A 5,000-nucleotide genomic window follows, 5' to 3' on the forward strand; every position below is an offset into this window, starting at 1 on the left:
ACCGTCTCGACGACGACGACGACGACGACGACGACGACGACGACACCTTTCTTTGTCTCAGTCGACATCGCGTATGAAAGAGTGCGATCGTCATCAGCACGAAATTTATGCATCGATACGCGAACGGGACCGGACTCTGTCGTTTTCAGAAATCGATACGCGAACGCATCGGCGGCTGGCTACGCGCAATCCGCGATCGGGTCGAACGATGATGATGATGATGATGATGATGATGATGACGACGACGATGACATCGAGATCAGGGTCAGATATAGATATGTAGATCGGTGGTATGCAATCGATACGCGAACGCTCTATAGCGCTACGCGGAGACGCATACAGTCGTTCCCGCATATACATGGGACTGGCGCGAGACGCGCCGGTCGGCCGAATCGAGTTCTCTCCGATGCTCTTCTGTTTTGTTTTGTTTGTTGGTGGTTGTGGAGTGTGGAGTGTGTTTTTTTGGTTGGTGGGGTGTGTGTGTGTGTGGTGGTGGTGTTAGTTTGTTTGCGGAGATTGCGTTTTTTTTAGATTTAGTTTTTTTTTTTTTTTTTATAAAAAAAAAAAAAAATTTAAAAATTATTCTTAGAAAACGCGCGCGAATCGAACAAAACTAATAACACCGATACACAAACAACGCGCGCCACCAACGAGAACGCCCGAAACTGAAACTTCTATAACCGACAAACGCACGAACGACACAGCGGCGGCGGAGGAGGGAAGAAAAAGGGGATCATCTCCCCACAACAACACACCGTAAACTGTGTCGGACGACGTCTCCGTTATGTAAGAGCGGAAGGCGTAAGAGAACGTCTCGTTTAATTAACGCGAACGGCGTTGGGCTCCCGAGTCGACTTCGGGGCGGCCCTTAACGCATCGCATCAACGAGCTCGTCGCGCGCTAGTCGCGCGACGGTCGATCATGATATATAAATCAAGGATTTCGGATCTCTCTAAAACCGGGCTGGAAATCGGTCATTGTTCGTTTTGCGAAACGATATTTTATAAAAGTGAAGATTTGTATGTGTCTCGTCAAAGAACGTTCCGATGAATCGGACGCGATGCCGCGTCCAAAGTAAATCTGGACGAACGCGAGGCGAGTGTTGAGATATACATTTTCCTCCGTGAACAGATAGAAAAACGAATTCATTTTGTTGTTGCGGTGTGGTGTTGTGTGTGTATTGTAATAAATACGCACGCACGCACGCACGCAAAAAGCTACCTAGGCACCGGCGCGTCACGGCGTTTCGAACGTCCGACGCGTCGCTTGTCACACGTCTATCATATCATCATCACCCTCATATCTCTCGTATGTGCGGTGTTGGTGTGTGTTAGCTCTACTAGCTAGCTCCCTGGTTGATCCTGCCAGTAGTTATATGCTTGTCTCAAAGATTAAGCCATGCATGTCTCAGTGCAAGCCGTATTAAGGCGATACCGCGAATGGCTCAATATATCAGTTTTGGTTCCTTAGATCTTACCTCGGTTACTTGGATAACTGTGGTAATTCTAGAGCTAATACATGCAATCAGAACTCTGACCAGTGATGGGATGAGTGCTTTTATTAGATCAAAACCAATCGACGGAGGGCCTCGCGTCCGAAGTCGTTAATTTTGATGAATCTGGATAACTTTTGCCGATCGCATGGTCCAGCACCGGCGACGCATCTTTCAAATGTCTGCCTTATCAACTTTCGATGGTAGTTTCTGCGACTACCATGGTTGTCACGGGTAACGGGGAATCAGGGTTCGATTCCGGAGAGGGAGCCTGAGAAACGGCTACCACATCCAAGGAAGGCAGCAGGCGCGCAAATTACCCACTCCCGGCACGGGGAGGTAGTGACGAAAAATAACGATACGGGACTCTTACGAGGCCTCGTAATCGGAATGAGTACACTTTAAATATTTTAACGAGGAACAATTGGAGGGCAAGTCTGGTGCCAGCAGCCGCGGTAACTCCAGCTCCAATAGCGTATACTAAAATTGTTGCGGTTAAAAAGCTCGTAGTTGCATTTGTGCGCCGCGCTGTCGGTGCACCGCATCCGCGGTGATACTGACACGTCTGCGGAGCATATCGTCGGTGAGCCGTCGGTAAAACGGCGGTTCAATATCAAAATCCTATCGCGGTGCTCTTCGGTGAGTGTCGAGATGGGCCGACAATTTTACTTTGAACAAATTAGAGTGCTCAAAGCGGGCTCAAAATGCTGCTTGAATATTTCGTGCATGGAATAATAGAATATGATCTCGGTTCTATTTTGTTGGTTTTCAGAACTCCGAGGTAATGATTAATAGGGATAACTGGGGGCATTCGTATTGCGACGTTAGAGGTGAAATTCTTGGATCGTCGCAAGACGAACATCAGCGAAAGCATTTGCCAAAGGTGTTTTCATCAATCAAGAACGAAAGTTAGAGGTTCGAAGGCGATTAGATACCGCCCTAGTTCTAACCGTAAATATGTCATCTAGCGATCCGCCGACGTTACTACGATGGCTCGGCGGGCAGCTTCCGGGAAACCAAAGATTTTGGACTCCGGGGGGAGTATGGTTGCAAAGCTGAAACTTAAAGGAATTGACGGAAGGGCACCACCAGGAGTGGAGCCTGCGGCTTAATTTGACTCAACACGGGAAATCTCACCAGGCCCGGACACCGGAAGGATTGACAGATTAACAGCTCTTTCTTGATTCGGTGGGTGGTGGTGCATGGCCGTTCTTAGTTGGTGGAGCGATTTGTCTGGTTAATTCCGGTAACGAACGAGACTCTAGCCTGCTAAATAGGCGTCGTCATTTAGGTGTGCGCCGCTCCGGTGGCGCAACTCACTGGCGACGTATTAAAATTCTTCTTAGAGGGACCGGCGGCTTCGAGCCGCACGAGATTGAGCAATAACAGGTCTGTGATGCCCTTAGATGTCCTGGGCCGCACGCGCGCTACACTGAAGGAATCAGCATGTTCTCCCTGGCCTAGAGGCCCGGGCAACCCGTTGAAACTCCTTCGTGCTGGGGATTGGGGTTTGCAATTATCCCCCATAAACGAGGAATTCCTAGTAAGCGCGAGTCATAAGCTCGCGTTGATTACGTCCCTGCCCTTTGTACACACCGCCCGTCGCTACTACCGATTGAATGATTTAGTGAGGTCTTCGGACCGACACGCGGTGGCTTCACGGCCGTCGGCGTTGCTGGGAAGTTGACCAAACTTGATCATTTAGAGGAAGTAAAAGTCGTAACAAGGTTTCCGTAGGGGAACCTGCGGAAGGATCATTAACGTGTGTGTATGTGTGCGAGACGCGTGATATGTTCACGAACGTTGTTGCGCCGCTGTTGCTGTTGCTGTTGTTGCTGTTGCGACGACGACGACGACGACGACGACGACGACTTCGTACATACCGTGTTTACACATATATATATGTAATACATCCATAATGATATATATATACGACATATATACATATATATGTACGTACGCGCGCGCGCTGCTGTTCGTATCTAATGCGGACGAGCGCGCGCGCGTGTGCGTGCGTGTGTGTGTGCGTGTTTGTATATATGTATAAAAAATAAAATGTGAAATAATTGTCTCTAGCGTCTATTACGCCTAACGGCGCAGCGGCGACGGCGCCGTGGCGGTGGCCGGTGGCGGTGGTGGCATTCGTCGAAAGTGCTACCGCCGCCGCTGCCTCCGCCGCCGTCGAAGCGGCCGGGTGGCGGAAAAACGCCGAGAGACGAGCGCCGACCGGGGCATACCAAACGGAGCGTTCGAAGCGGTGAAAATCCCCACTGCCTAGCTCAGGCCCTTTATTGTCGGTTGGCGCTATACAAAACGAAATTTAAGCGGTTAGAAAGATGACAATGTCGTGCGTCACGCCAGCTCGTTGGGGGGTGCGCGGGTCGTCGTCGTTCATCATTCTAAAGGATTCGCGTCGGGGCGTTAAGCTTTTTCGGTGCCGTTTCTTTATGAACGCCTCGGCGCACATGAATTCGACCAACTTTCGACGTTAATACATAAAAACGGACAATCAAGTGGCCGACGGCGAGAGCCGTAGGCCGCTACCGTAAGTAATAACAACATTAAGAAAAAACCATTACCCTGGACGGTGGATCACTTGGCTCGCGGGTCGATGAAGAACGCAGTTAACTGCGCGTCATAGTGTGAACTGCAGGACACATTTGAACATCGACATTTCGAACGCACATTGCGGTCCGTGGAGAAATATCCAGGACCACTCCTGTCTGAGGGCCGGCTGTTAAAATATAAAAACCACACTGTTCGGTGTAGAACGCGCGCTACGTGCGCTCGCGCCGGTCGATGCGCGCGGCGGTGACGCGCGACGCGGCGGCGGCGGGTTGGTGGGGGGTGATGAACGAGCTCGCGGACGGTGCGATGGGACGATCTCTAATAAGAGTCTCTCGTCCGCGCCGCCGCGGCTCTCACTCTCTCTCTCTCTCACTATCCGCCGTCGCTGTCGTCGCGCTGCCGCTGCCGCACTACCGCGCGCGGGCGAGCGGGCGCGCGCTCTTTCGAACAATTGACGGTTTCCGTTGAACGTTCTTCGCGACGGACGACGGACGGCGGGGTGCTGCACCCCTCACGTCCGCGTACGCGCGGAGCGCGTTTACGGTCCGTTTAAATATATCGAATTGTATTGAATATGAAACGAGTGTGAAAAGATTACACGCATCGCTAAGACGCGAGTCTTCGTAGTGCGGTCTTCGTCCGAGCTCATCGGTTCGTGTATACGATATAATAAAATATATCGGAAGCACAGACGACGCGTCTCCGACGGATGCGACCGGCAGGCGGTGAATGTTTTCTTGCGCGGCAAGCGTAACGCACACACAAACATATGTAAGTAAACATTACGTGATGTTCATGTGCGCGCGCGCCTAGCCCGATGCGAGAGAGTTCACCGCTCGTCGTCGCTACGCATCCGTATTATGTCGGTGATACGCGTCGTCGTTCCAGTGCGAACGTTATATTATCGTATCGATACGGACCGATACCGAAAGGGCCGGAC

General features: G+C 51.2%; 2 non-coding genes across 2 annotated transcripts; both read left to right on the plus strand.

Moving 5' to 3' along the window:
• The first annotated feature begins 1,348 nt into the window (after positions 1–1,348).
• LOC137927689 (small subunit ribosomal RNA) lies at positions 1,349–3,252 on the plus strand. Its single transcript, XR_011107834.1, has one exon. It is a non-coding gene; the product is annotated as a small subunit ribosomal RNA (ribosomal RNA).
• Positions 3,253–4,068: 816 nt separating this feature from the next.
• LOC137927789 (5.8S ribosomal RNA) lies at positions 4,069–4,225 on the plus strand. The gene has a single exon (XR_011107922.1). It is a non-coding gene; the product is annotated as a 5.8S ribosomal RNA (ribosomal RNA).
• The last annotated feature ends 775 nt before the right edge of the window (positions 4,226–5,000 follow it).

The sequence above is a fragment of the Battus philenor genome, unplaced genomic scaffold, assembly GCF_028537555.1.
Source record: "Battus philenor isolate CCGP_79_NKW_IND1 unplaced genomic scaffold, ilBatPhil1.0.hap1 SCAF_36, whole genome shotgun sequence".
In the NCBI taxonomy this organism is placed as follows: Eukaryota; Metazoa; Arthropoda; class Insecta; order Lepidoptera; family Papilionidae; genus Battus; species Battus philenor.